The following is a 15,698-nucleotide window of genomic DNA, read 5'->3' as shown; positions in this document are numbered from 1 at the left end:
AAAACTGAACCAAGTAAACATGCCATCCATTTAAGACCAAAGTCTGAACTGCCATTATAACTTACCCCTAAATGTTTTTTGATTCAAATTAAACAAAATCAATAGGCAACACACTTCAGTTCCTAATGGAATTCAAATACGATCACAGCAGAAACAAACAACATGAATCAAATTGTTACCATTTAATGGTTGAAACTAATTGACGACATACATCGACTCGACTATATTAATCGTGATACATGACAAGCAATCAACCCAACAAAACAACACAAAACAAAGTGTAACAACTCTCTTGGCAATTTGCAACGATACAGGAAAACAGACGGACATTATTGGTTTGACGAATACCAACTGAATTGAAATAAACACACTACCAAATGAACTTAACATAACAGAATAAACTAAACAAAAGGTCTTGTATAGATGGGGAGACAAGCTGATAACAGAAATCCCAGAACTAGACAAACAACTAAACATGCTAACAAATTAATCTGAATAACAAAATGGACGATAAAAGGGACAAATGAACAAACCTGAAAAACTTTAAACATAGCTGAACCCAGGCCCGGGCTTGATTTGCTCGTTTAAAGTCGAACAAATCCTAACCGAGGTGTTCTCGACCAAGAACACTTCGATTAGGGTTTACTAGACTACAAACTTGTCTAAATTCAAACAGACCCCACGAAATCTTTATGTTCTAGGATTTGACTTTTCCAGATTTGGTTTTTTGGGATTTGTGGGTGGATTCGGACCAAACCAAGCATGGTTTGGTCACGAGGGATGTTAGGGGAGTATTTAGTGTGAATCTGGGGTAGATCGGTGTAGATCAAGTTTTGTCTCGAATCTTCCAATGAAGATTCGAGAAGGTGGAGGAGGATTCGAGCCAAGCTGTTGATGGATTTGGATTCAGGGGGTTGAGGTGCATCAGGGGTGTTAAGGGGGTGGTCACCGGCGTCCATGCCGCCGGGATTAATGGTGAGGGGAAATGGGGCGGCTAGGGTTCCTAATGGGAGGTCTGGGTTCGTGTTTGGGGACGATGGAAGAAGGGGGGGTGTTCGTATAGGGGGCTGGGTAGAGGGTTAGGCTTATATATGTAACGGGCAATTAGATCCTGGCCGTTGGATGAATCGAGTTTGATGGCCAGGATTTTTCACTTAATACGGAACGACACCGTTTGGCCTTGGTTGGGGGTCGGTCCGAATTGGCTACTGGGTCGGGTTTGGAAACAGATTACTGAAAGGGATCCTGGGCCGTTGGATTGGATTGGTTGGAACGGCTGAGATGAGTCGTCCTTGAAACGACGTGGTTTAGGGGTTGAACTACGTCGTTTTTGGTAGCCTGTGGATGGGTCTTGGGCTGGCTGACTTGGGCTGCTTCTGGGCCTCAAAAAAATTGAAATAAATAGGCCTAATCCGATTTCTTAAATAATTTGCACTCTTTTATTTTGTTTTCTAATTTTAAAATACAACTAAACTAAAATGAATTTGAAATACCCATTAATCAATACTTAACACAATTATTCACACACATAAAAAAACTTTAAATGGTTAAATTACAACCTAGAATAAAAGATGCATACATATTTTTTGTGAATTTTCTTTTAATGACCGAATTGTGGTTTAATTACCATGACACACATATTTTGTATTTTGTTCGATAACATTAAATAATAAAAAAAGGAACATGGACAGAACCACAAATGACCAACAGCACATGTTATGTAAAATCGAAGATTTGTACAGCGCGGTCATTTGTCACTATTTTTGCTTTTTCTTTTGGAGTGATTGTCCGTGAAGCAAAAATCACGTGCTTACAGGTGGCACTGGTGGTCGTCCGCCTCGTCCGGTAGCATGAGTTCTCGCCATCTGCGAAAGAATGGAATAATAGAAGTTTAGTTTTCGGATTAACAAAGTCGCACGATAAGAATTTCAAGAATGTGAAGTTTTCCTAAAGGTTCTGCAACCTCTCGAGGATAAATATAGACGTCTACGTACCGATCCGCGAGACTCTACTAAATCGGCTTATGACTTGCGAGACCTATGTAACCTAGGCTCTTATACCAACTTTTCACGACCCCAACCCCAATCGTGATGGCGCCCAACACACTGCTAGGAAAGCCCGACCATATAATGACCTTAACCCATTTCTCACACAGTTCGTGATTAATTACCACAGATAATTTACCAAGTCATAATACTTGAAGTCTGAAATAAGAGCTAAAACATGTGGAATCTCAATAATAATCCTAAAACATAGCCCAAAAGGATCCGGTGTCACAAGTCTTAGCCTCTACTACATGTTTATCAACCTAATACATGTCAATCTAAGGAATACTAATTAAAAACAAGGATAGAAGGGAGATATCAGGGCTGCGGTTGCCATGTAGCTACCTCGATGCTCCCGGATATGCGCTGCTCAACTGAAAAAATCCTTACTCGGCCTCAGATGCACCTGGATCTACACGCAAGGTGCAGGGAGTAATGTGAGTACTCCGACTCAGTGAGTAATAAACATAAATAATGGCTAGGAATAAGAAATAATAGAAAAGCATAGGGTAATCTATAATTAGGCAATTTTGAGACAAGTATAATGAAAGCGATAAACCAATGAAATCGAAGTATAGAATTACTACCACGCATAAGCAGATAAATGACAGACAAATAAGGAAATGCAACACATAAAACGGTACTCTCTAGTACCCGCTGCGGCGTGCAGCCCAATCCATTTATTTATCATCGACGGCGCTCACTAGGGGTGTGCAGACTCCGGCAGGGGCTCCTTATGGCCCAAGCGCAATAACAAGCCATATCGTGGCATCAACTAGGACCTCGGCCTCAATATCAATATAATACTGCTGCGGCGCGCAGCCCGATCCCATACTCAGTCCAGAAATTACATAAGCCTCTCGGGCAATAATAAAAAGTAGTCCTCATCCTGAAACATCATTAGAAATATTATTTAAGTTTCAAATCTGAGTAAAAGTGGCTGAGTTTGTAAAACAGTATTAAACAATAGGACTGAGATCAAGTAATATGTCAAATAGTGAAGAAACAGTGATAACAATCCCCAAAGGGTCCAAATAGTTGGCACAAAGCCCAAATATGGCAATCAGTCCAAATAATGATGATAACAATTATGCTTAAATCAAATATGCGGTAAAAGCATCACTCAGGACGGACCAAATCACAATCCCAATAGTAAACGACCCCACGCTCATCATTAAGCGCGTGTCTCACCTCAATATAGCACTACGATGTGCAAATCCAGGGTTTCAAACCCTCATGACATCATTTACATTCATTACTCACCTCGAACCAGCTAAAGCTCTAGCTCGCTATGCCCTTGCCTCTCAAATCGACCTCCTCGCGCGTCGAATCTGACCAAAACCACAACGGATACGTTACAATAGGCTAAGGGAACAAAACCCAAGCGAAAATAATCGAAAAGCATCAAAAAATCCCGAAATTAGCAAAATCCGAGCCCCGGGCCCACTTCTCGAAACTCAGAAATTTTCACATCAACGGATTCCTTATCTCGCCACGAGTTCATACATATCAAAATCACAAGAATCGGAGTTCAATTGACCCCTAAAATCCCTAATCTTAGCTCTTTTAAGTTCAAGCCCTAACCTCCAATTTTTAGTCCTTGTTTTTCTTACTTTTTCAGTCTTAATTCATGTAATAACACCGTAGGATTGTGTTTAAAGTCCAAAATCCTTACCTTATCAAAGTCCCCTTGAAATCTCTCTTCAAATCGCCCAAAAATCTCTAAGTCCGAAGTTAAAAATGAATAACCCTTCAAAAATCGCGAAGAAGAACCATATATACCTTCTGCCCAGACGTAACCGCATCTGCGGTCAAATACCCGCTTCTACAGTACCACTTCTGCGGTCAAAGCTCCGTATCTGCGGAAATCACTTAAGTCCCGCCTAACCGCATTTGCGGTCCAATAGCCGCATTTGCGGCCTCTTTTCTGCATCTACAGTTCCAGGCCTTCTGCAGCCTTTCCGCTTCTGCAACCCAAATCAACGCATCTGCGATACTGCACCTGCGGTCCCCAAACCGCAGGTGCGAAAATACCAGAAGCACCAGAAAAATCTGCAATTACTCAAGTTCAAAACTTCCCGTTAGCCATCCGAAATCACCCCGAGGCCTCCGAGACTTCAACCAATAGTACCAACACATCCTAATACCTCATTCAAACTTGTTCCAATCATCAAAACACCTCAAACAACACCAAAACCATCAATTCACATCGAATTCAAGCCTAAGTTTCTAAAAACTTCCGAAATATATTTTCGATCAAAAATCCAATCAAATCACCTCTGAATGACCTGAAATTTTACACACACATCCCAATTAACATAACGAAGCTACAACAACTCTCGAAATTCCATTCCGACCCTTGGATCGAAATCTCAACTATCAACCGGAATTCGCCAAAATACTAACTTCGCCAATTCAAGCCTATTTCTACACCAGACCTCCAAAACCACTTCCGATCACACTCCTAAGTTACAAATCATCCCCCGAAGCTAACCGAACCACCGAAAATCACATCCGAGCCCTCTAACTCATAAGTCAACATCCGGTTGACTTTTCCAAACTAGGCTTTCCTTAAGGAGACTAAGTGTCTCATTTCCTACCCCAAACCAATACAAATCAACTCGATCACACCAAATACAGAAAATGAAGCATAAAGAAGCAGAAAATAGGGAAAACGAAGCGGTAACTCATGAGACAACGGGTCGGGTTGTCACACGTCTCCCAAAGATATTACTATTATTTTATTCACACTTTCCAGTTTCAATCATCAATCCATTACCACCATGTATATATATCATGGCGTCCAATCACTGCCCGATCGGCTAAGACGCCTCCCGGAGACGTTACCATTATTTCATTCACACTTTCCAGTTTCAATCACCAATCCATTACCACCATGTGTATATATCATGACATCCGATCACGGCCTGATCGGCTAAGTCGCCTCCCCGAGACGTTACCATTTTCCATTATTCCTCTCATTCCAATCTTTGGTTACACATGTATTAGTTTACCGACACTTGGGGCCACAATTTTCACATTTCATAATTCACGTTTCACATTGTTCCCATTTTCAACATTTACTTTGCCACTTAAGATCATAGGCGCATACAAAGGCAATTTAAATCATAAGCATAGAGAGGAATTCGTCAAGTTTGGCATATTAGTCCCAAAGTAACCTTGGCATGACATTTAGGCATTTAGCACATAGATCATGTTCTCCACACATCCTCTATTTATAAAGAATAACACATTAAACACATGAAGAAGTACCTACCACATACATTTTCACAACAATAATTCACTTAACATAACAAGTACTGCATCAATCACGTTTCGAACTTACAATATTTACACGGGCACCATGGAAGCTCAATTTCTAAGAGATGGGGTTTTAGCCATACATACCTTTCTTGAGCTTTCCTTTAATTATTACAAAATTCCAGAAATTCTAACAACTTCAATCTATTTTGAGACATAACAAAATTGAACACAAATTAGGAAGATATTTATAATTTTAGCTCATTTGAGACTTTTATCAATTACAAGTTGTGCATCTTGATTTCAAATCTCTTTTACAAGATTTTCTTCATTTCCCAACCCAATCTTTACTTGTTTATGCTCAACAATCTTCCCACAAATCTAATTTGTACATGCATGAATAACTAATACTCTCACATCCAAGAATCATCTTAGTAATTACCCATTTCTAGTTAGATATCGAAATTGAAGAATTGGAGAAAGAAATTCATGACTCTTTAAAACCTTAGCAACCCTTTGATGCGATTTCAAGGTGTGATTTAAGGAAAAGTAGTGAAATCTTTAGTTTTTCGCTTTCCTCTCTGTAGAATCGCTCTCCCTTCTCTCTAGAACACCAAAAATTTCCCCAAAAATGAACCTCAATCGAGTTAAATGAAATGGGGTTCGGGTTTTAAAAACCTATTTTTGTACAGCCACGACGCGTGGGGAGCCGCGGGGTGCGGGGCATCTATTCAAAATATGTGTAGAATTGAAATTTCGGACCATTCTAGAATTCCTACAGGCGCGGCGTGCCGAGCGCCGCATGGAGCGGCGCGGTAGTACAAAATTTTGTGCTGCTTTGGTAATTTGGTCATAACTTCTGGTAGGAGTGTTCGAATGACGAACGGTTTGAAGCGTTGGAAACTAGACTCAAAGGCCTTTCATTTGATAGGTTATTAATCACATAATACCTTATACATATTTAGATATGCTCGTTCAAAGTATGGACTATTGCAAACTCATTTGGATTCTTAATCTATTACGAAATTTTCCAGTTTGACTTAGACTTAGGCCCTTCCTTGGACCCCAAATTACTTGCCATAAGACTTGTACACTTATTTACCAAATCCAATTGATGCCTACCATATTAATAGCACATAAAATATTATAATAGCTTATGTGGCACCTTGCGATCCTAAATTACTTAGCGAACTTTTCCGGGGCCATACATTCTCCCCCGCTTAGGATCATTCGTCTTCGAATGAGAGGTAGAGCCTGACCCAAATACATAACATAACATATCTCTTTTCAATATTACCTCAAGCCCCTAAATATTGACTAACTCCCAAATTTTTCAGAAATTTCGGCAGCATCTCCTTTGTAACTAGGCTTATCCACCTGTTAGAGAATCACTCAAAACCATCCTAAAAACTCATTCATGACTTGACAAAGCACCACAATGTATATACTCATAACACTAATTCTCAGCATCACAAGAATTACATTATCATAATGACACTTGAATATGGACTGCACATTTTTAGATCATAACACCTATAAGGTACCGTTCAAATCAAAACCAACTGCTATACAATCAAGAGAACATATTTTATTTCTACAACACTCTAGGCCTTCAATGTGGCCTCTTATACCTACAAACTCCACCAGAACACATTCACGGAAGCAATCACCAGCTCCCAAACTTACCTAACAAGGATGGCAAGTAGATACCCTTCATAGGCCAACTATCCATTACCTCCACCATCAGTAATTTCCACCAAAATGATGCACAAGGGATTTCCAACTACCTTCTTAGACATAAACATATGAAAACATTGAATACATGGAGAGCAATGACGGGGAAACATCATACTCATAGAACGGCCTAATGTGAACTACACCTATTCCACCTTCATTATCAATTCACATAACATCTTTAGAGGGAAAATATTGAGAATAACCCATTCACATTCCTAAACTCTAAATCTCCACGCGAGCACCCACGCTAGAACATTGACAACCTTCAACAATTACTCTAAGATGTGTTATCATAAACTGACCATAAAATTACCTATCGAATATATGTGATCACACTGTGAAGCTTCCTCTTTGACTTTTTTTTTAACCTTCAATACCCAATGGATTTAATACAATGAGGAACAACAGAGTTTGAGATCAAGCTGGAATTATTCAGGAATCCATTTATGCGCTGAGCAGAGTATTTCATGAGGTTATATGCTAAGAGACACAAAGATTACTACTAACAATACTGACATGGTTAATCATTGTGACGACATCAATTATTAAACAAATAAGGCATATGGGTAACTCATACATTGGCAATAGGAACCATTAAGGAGGAATATTCAAGTACGTGAACCAGTCGTCTTCTAGAGTGTAGGGAAAATTCGTTTATCAAGAATGAGAATACTCTGGCACCTTGAATGCGATATGGGTTTCAAAATACATGATGTTGAATTACACTCTTAACACTAACTGACACACGGAATCTATGCCACAAGCCCATGAGGATGAAAAGAAGTTGAACACTTATGAGATTACATATTTCAAACAGCTTAACCCTCCTTGGTAGTTGATCCTATATGAGATAACTGAAGATACGAAAACTTATCTTCCAAATCAATATGCTCATGATATGTGCAAAAATCTAAAGGCATCTAATCTCAACCTTTCACGAGTGAAACCACATAGCTAGGTCATCCTACCATAAGGGTGAAATCATGTATTGGTTAGAGGAGTTCCAATGGTTGACGTAATGCTCCGGGAAGAAAGACAATTAAAACTCATATCCTCCTTAAGGAGGTGGAACGCCAGGGGTAGCAAAATTTCCCGCACATGACAATGACGTTGTCACTAATCCTAGAAGCCGAGTGAGCAGAAGGCCACATAACCCATCCAATCCGACCCATTTAAGACTTTTGAAAAGGGGACACACTCTGGTCTGAAATCATGGCAATTTAAGCTTGAACTTTAAGGAAAATCATTACTTTTGAAACTCATGAGACAAACCCTCGTAGTCCTAGAAAATCGTCAACAATGGCAAGAAAGTACTTAAAATCATTACAAGCTAGTATAGAATAAGGCCTCGAAGCGACCGTATGAATAATTATGAAAGGGTGAGAAGTCCTGATGCACTTATCGGAGAAGTGTAACCTAAGTTATCTAGTCACATGGACAAGTAGAGCAGGTAGATAATTGTTTAGGAGAAAATCTCATAAGGAGTGCGGGCAATATCTTTTTATCCTAACGAAAGGAACATACCCCGACCCTCGATGCCATAAGGCATAAAATTAGATTCACTAGGAGAATTACCAGATGAAAATAGATAGTGAGGCAGCACAACTAAGAGCACCACTTGGAATCAACAAGCTTAAACAGAGTTGAAGACATTAGAAGTTTGTAGAAAAGGGGAAACTTGCCCACTCTCAAGGCACTTGTAGAGTACATAAAAGTGAGGTTAATTAAATCAGATCATATAGTTGGATAACTAGTCGAGACACTAAGATAATATCGCATTGAAGATTACGGGTAAACAACACATGATGCAAGACAAATGAAAAGAAAGTGAGAGAGCCTGATGGAAGTAACCTCTACATTGTAACCACTAGGAATGGTGCTAATATAAAGCGATTATGGGAAGCTACATTTTTGAAAGAAGATCTCTGTATGTAGTCACGTGATGTATAACTCTAGAATTCAAAAATCCAATTATGTTTAGCAACTCTACTTCATAATGAAGCACTACAACACACTTCTACACAACCAGCTATTACAAGCCACATTGGGCGATGCTATAAGACTTAACTGAGAGAAAGGCTTTGATATATGAATGTGTTACTAGGTGTATTTCTCCTTGGTCAACCCAAAACCCAAAAGGCAAGAGTTAGACTGATAAGTAGATCGTTGGACTAGCACATATGTAGATAATCCATTATCGAAAGGAGTTCATCCAATATCAGCAATTGCGGCATGCTATCAACCCTTGATGAACTTGAAGTGATATGGGAACCCAATGAGATAGTATAAAATAATCATGGAAGGTTTGTAGATGTTCATAATGAGTTCTTCATGGATTTTGACTTGAGAACTACCCAGATGCTAATGAAAGACAGAAAAACATGAGAAACAGGCGTTGTGCTATAAAAAGATAACCCCCAAAGGTGTGATTGGTCCTGACAGAGAGCCTAGTAAGGGTCCTTATGAGAAGGGAAGTGTTATAACGACACATAGAAGGATATGTTCTCTCATGGTTATCGAACAAGTATTGGGAAACTAGTACAATGAAGTCACTAACTAAGGAACACAATTAACACATATTGTGGAGGTGTAAAGAGAAAATAAACATTTGTTATGAGCTACATGCTTTTGCTATATTAACTCCAACTGCAATACACAACCACGTCACGAGCAACCACAATACTAGGAACAAGGTGAGCTACTTACTGCGAGATGTCCCAAGTGGACACGAAAGTTATACTAAGATGGAGACACAACTTCTTCCTATGACGGGGATGCGAGGATCTCCATGTTTTTTTTTTCTGAGAGACTTTATGCAAACGGTGACCATTCTGATTGACATGAACTCATATGATAGGTGCTAAAGTATGCTCTTAAGTTACTAGATAGTGAGAAGTTTCCATGATGATACTCGCAAAAGAGTAGAGTGACCATATAAGCCATATACACCAATGAGTAAAAGAGTGACTCGAGAAGGATCGCAACACTGGGATGCTTTACATGGAACTTGACACCACATAGGCAAACTTTACGATGGTGCATGTATAGGCACAAGTTGGTAGATGTTGTCCATTTAGATAAAATATTCTGTAAGAAATTCAGCAGGTATAGTCCTTTGTTAAGAATTTAGGAAACGCAAGTGGGAAGAATTAATCCTAGAGTCATAACTCCATTCAAGAACACAATTATAGAACTTAATTCCACAAGAATGTAAATAAGAGGATTTGTAATAGAGTGGATTCACGAATAGTGCATCTCGTTCAAAAAGTCAATACATGCAATGTTTTTTTATTCAACACCTTGTTAAGACCATGTTTATGAGAATTCTTCAATATGGATGCACATATACAACGAGTAGAAATTTTAATTTGACTCATTTAATGACTTTAGGTTGGTAGGGTAATAGCTTAATCGATACCCCTCGACACCACATCCCTAACGTACGTAGGTAACATACTGATATACTACAAGATCTGGTGGTGCAGAGACATTAATAGGAACAAGGGTACTCCCCTTAGCAACAAGTTCTACCAATCCCTCCATGGCTCGATACATTCTCCTAACTAACGCTTGGGCAATCTCCCTCAGATTCAATGGTTGGGTAATTCCCTCATTAATGCTTCAAACTCGTGGATTAAGGTATCAAGATTACTCATCTGGAGATTAAGACATAGCGAGGAAATTAGCTCCCTATCTTGGGTTCTACCGCATGATCTGGAGTATCAAAGAAGGGTGAAATTCCTAAATGTCTGAATAGCCTCCAACTTATAGATGTGGTCGACAACACACCAATAAGAAGGACTCTACTAGACACGGCTCCGAGACATCCTAGGAAACTTTAAAACCTGGCTCTGATACCAAGTTTGTCACGCCCCAAAATCCGAGGAGTGCGACCGGCACTCAACCGAGTAAACTCGACTGAGCAAGCCTGTTAGATTTCATACTACCCAAACTAATTCATGAATAAATAGGAGATGGACTCCATTAATCATACTTAGTAAGTATTTCATTAACAACTTCCATTTCATTTCCATTAGCAGCTTATATTATAATTATCAAAATATTACAAGTTTCATAAATCTTTGCCAAACATCAATATTTCTACTTTAATTCCAATACCTGACACTACCCACAACTTGTTTACGGAGCCTCTAAACATAACTGAAGAGTAATGTAATATGAAAATGACGGTAACAAGGCTCCGACTATACCTCAAATACAAAGTACATGATAAACAGATGAAATAGGACCTCGAAATGAAGTGGGGCTCACCAAGTCAGCTGAAAGGATGATGCGGAACTAGTTGCGACCAACACTGCCTGCTATAGAAACACCTACATCCATTTAAAGACGTAGCGCCCACGGCAAAAGGGACATTAGTGTCATCGAATAGCACTAATATGTATAACTAAACACCATCTAGTTAGAAAGAACTTTCATACAAGAATAAAGAGGAAATCATAAAGACAATAAAGTTTCAAATAAGCACCATGTCAACAATTTAAGGAGGTTCACATGATTTTCACATAGTTTCTGAAATTTTAGATTAAAGCATCTCATACTGTTGCATCATTATCCACTTTGCCATCGCTTCTTTGAGTGAAGTCTGATCACGGCCCGATCGGCTAAGTCGTCTCCCGGAGACGTTACCATTATTTCATTCACACTTTCCATTATCAATCATCAATCCATTACCACCATGTCTATATATCATGGCGTCCGATCATGGCCCGATCGGCTAAGCCGCCTCTCGGAGACGTTACCATTATTTCATTCACACTTTTCAGTTTCAATCATCAATCCATTACCACAATGTGTAAATATCATGGGGTCCGATCACGGCCCGATCGGCTAAGATGCCTCCCCGAGACATTACCATTTTCTATTATTCCTCTCATTCCAATCTTTGGTTACATATGTATTAGTTTACCGGCACTTGGGGCCACAATTTCCATATTCCATAATTCACGTTTCACATTGTTCCCATTTTCAACATTTACTTTGCCACTTAAGATCATAGGCACATACAAAGGCAATTTAAATCATAAGCATAGAGAGGAATTCGTCAAGTTTGGCATATTAGTCCCAAAGTAACCTTGGCATGACATTTAGGCATTTAGCACATAGATCATGTTCTCCACAAATCCTCCATTTACAAAGAATAACACATTAAACACATGAAGAAGTACCTACCACATACATTTTCACAACAATAATTCACTTAACATAACAAGTATTGCATCAATCACGTTTCGAACTTACAACATTTACACGGGCACCATGGAAGCTCAATTTCTAAGAGACGAGGTTTTAGCCATACATACCTTTCTTGAGCTTTCCTTTAATTATTACGATATTCCGAAATTCTAGCAACTTCAATCTATTTTGAGACATAACAAAATTGAACACAAATTAGGAAGATATTCATAATTTTAGCTCATTTGAGACTTTTATCAATTACAAGTTATGCATCTTGATTTCAAATCTCTTTTACAAGATTTCCTTCATTCCCCAACCCAATCTTTACTTGTTTATGTTCAACAATCTTCCCACAAATCTAATTTTTACATGCATGAATAACTAATACTCTCACATCCAAGAATCATCTTACTAATTACCCATTTCTAGTTAGATTTCAAAATTGAAGAATTGGGGAAAGAAATTCTTGCCTCTTTGAAGCCTTAGCAACCCTTTGATGCGATTTCAAGGTGTGATTCAAGGAAGAGTAGTGAAATCTTTAGTTTTCCCCTTTCCTCTCTGTAGAATCGTTCTCCCTTCTCTCTAGAACACCAGAAATTTCCCCAAAAATAAACCTTAATCGAGTTAAATGAAATGGGGTTCGGGTCTTAAAAACCCGTTTTTGTACAGCCGCGGCGCATGGGACGCCGCGAAGTACGGGGCGTCTGTTCAAAATATGTCTAGAATTGAAATTTCGGACCATTTTGGAATTCCTACAGGCGCGGCGTGCCGTGCGCCGCATGGGGCGGCGCGGTAGTACAAAATTCTGCGCTGCTTTGGTAATTTGGTCATAACTTCTGGTAGGAGTGTCCGAATAACAAACGGTTTGAAGAGTTGGAAACTAGACTCAAAGACCTTTCATTTGATAGGTTATTAATTACATAATACCTTATACATATTTAGATATGCTCGTTCAAAATATGGACTAGTGAAAACTCATTTGGAATCTTAGCCTATTACGAAATTTTCCTGTTTGACTTAGACTTAGGCCTTTCCTTGGACCCCAAATTACTTACCATAAGACTTGTACACTTATTTACCAAATCCAATTGATGCCCACCATGTTAATAGTACATAAAATATTATAATAGCCTACATGGCACCTTGCGATCCTAAATTACTTAGCGAAATTTTCCGGGGTCTTACTGTATTCTAAGAAATCGCTAACAAATCGCCTCTACCTAAAAAAGAGGTTATACAATATAAACGAAGGTACACCTGTTAGAACTTACCTTGATGAGTTTAATTCAATTATAATGAACCTGAAGAATGTGGATATCAAAATTGAGAGTGAGGATCGGGCCTTAATTGTGTTATGTTCTTTACCACCGTCTTATGATACTTTTGCCGATACGCTGCTATATGGGAAAGACGACATTTTATCGAAAGATGTTAGTAATGCACTAAAATCTAAAGAGTTAAAAAAGAGTTTTTCGAACAGCATAATTGAGGGCGAGGGTCTTGTGAGTAGAGGAAGAACACAACAAAAGAACTTTAACAGAAAAAGTCAACCCTTGGATCAAACTCTAGAGCAAGGAAGCAAAACTGTTATGAGTGCAGGGAGCAAGGTCGCTAAAAGAGAGATTGTCCTAAGCTGAAGAAGAAAAGATGGAAGCAGAAAATAGATAATTCGGCAAATATTATTGACAATGGCAATAATTCTGATGATAGTGACTATGTAGGGGAAGCCTGTGCTGTGAGTTCTACTCACGAGCACAATTCTTGGGTTCTTGATTCTAGTGCTACTTTCCACATGTTTCCACACAAGAATTAGTTTGCAACATACAAACAAATGAATGAGACTATCTATATGGGAGGAGATAATCCATTACCAGTAGAGGGGATTGGTAACATCATATTGAGAATGTTCGATGGAATTATCAGAAACATTGAGTGTTAGTATGTTCCTCGGATAAAGAGAAATTTGATATCTTTTTTGACTTTAGATGATCAAGGGTATAGGTTTCACTTCGAGAATGGAATACTTAAAGTGTGTAAAGGCTCCAAGGTACTAATGAAGGGTAAACTGCATTCCAAATTGTATCATCTTCAAGTCAGTGTAGTTGATGAAGAAGTTGTTGTAGCTCTAGGAAAAGTGATCTGAATCAGTCTCAGTTGTGGCACTTGCGGCTTGGTCATATGAGTAATAAGAGATTGTCTTTGTTGAGTAAGAAGAATTTGGTAAATGGGCACAAAAATCAAGTTTTGAATTTTTGTGAGCATTGTGTGTTTGGTAAACAAATAAGGGTAAAGTTCAGCAAGAAGGCCGAGCACAAGACCAGAGACAAGTTAGATTATATACATTCAGACTTGTAGGGTCCAAACAGAGTTCCCTCCAAGAGTGGTACTAGGTATTTTATGACTTTTATTGATTATTACTCAAGGATGGTGTTGGTGTATTTTCTAAAAATAAAAGATGAGGTATTTCTGACATTTGTCAAATAGAAGATGATGGTTGACAAACAGACGGAAAGAAAAGTTAAGTGTCTTCGAATTGACAATGGGTTGGAATACTGCAATTCTGATTTCGATAATTTCTACAATAGAGAGGGCATAGTGAGACACTGCACTTGTGTCAAAACACCACAACAAAATGGTGTTGCAGAACATATGAACAGAACACTTTGTGATAGGGCACGAAGCATGTTTTCACACTCATGTGTTAGCAAGGATTTTGGGCTGAAGCATTCAATACAACTTATTATTTGGTCAACAGATCTCCATCCACAGCTATTGAGTTCAAAACTCTATTTGAGGTATGGTTTAGTAGGCCTGCTGATTATTTAATTTTAAGGATATTTGATTGTCCTGCTTATTCTCATGTGAGGGATGAAAAACTTGAGCCGAGGGCAAATAAGTGCATATTTCTGGGGTATACAACTGGAGTGAAAGGTTATAGGTTGTGGTGCACAGATCTTTTTAACTCCAGGGCTAATTATTAGTAGGGATGTAACATTCAATGAATCTGCCTCATTGGACAGTCAGAGGGGAAATGCAATAGCAGAAACAGATCGTGGTGTCAGTGACCGCATAAAGCTAGAAATTGAATCTCCATTAGCTCAGCCCAGTAGTTCTAAAGTAGATGAAGTAGAGGATGTGCAAAATATTAATCAAGATGTTAATATTGATGCACCTGCGCAACAACAACCACATAGCATTGCAACAGGCAGAGAGAAGAGAGTGATCAATCCACCACAAAGATTGCAAACGTAGCTGATGGTAATTTTCCTGGATATGCAAATTTTGTGGAGTTTGCTTTGTCAGTTGCAGAGACCATTGATGTGCTTGAGCCTAATAGCTATAAAGAAGCTATTTCTAGTACATAAGCAGATCAGTGGGTTGGTGCTATGAGTGAAGAGATTGAGTCTCTTCATAAGAATCAGACATGGAAGCTTGTTCTATTACCAAAGAGACAGG

The sequence above is a fragment of the Nicotiana tabacum genome, chromosome 3, assembly GCF_000715075.1.
Source record: "Nicotiana tabacum cultivar K326 chromosome 3, ASM71507v2, whole genome shotgun sequence".
Taxonomy (NCBI): Eukaryota; Viridiplantae; Streptophyta; class Magnoliopsida; order Solanales; family Solanaceae; genus Nicotiana; species Nicotiana tabacum.
Note: the sequence above shows the minus strand (reverse complement) of the source record.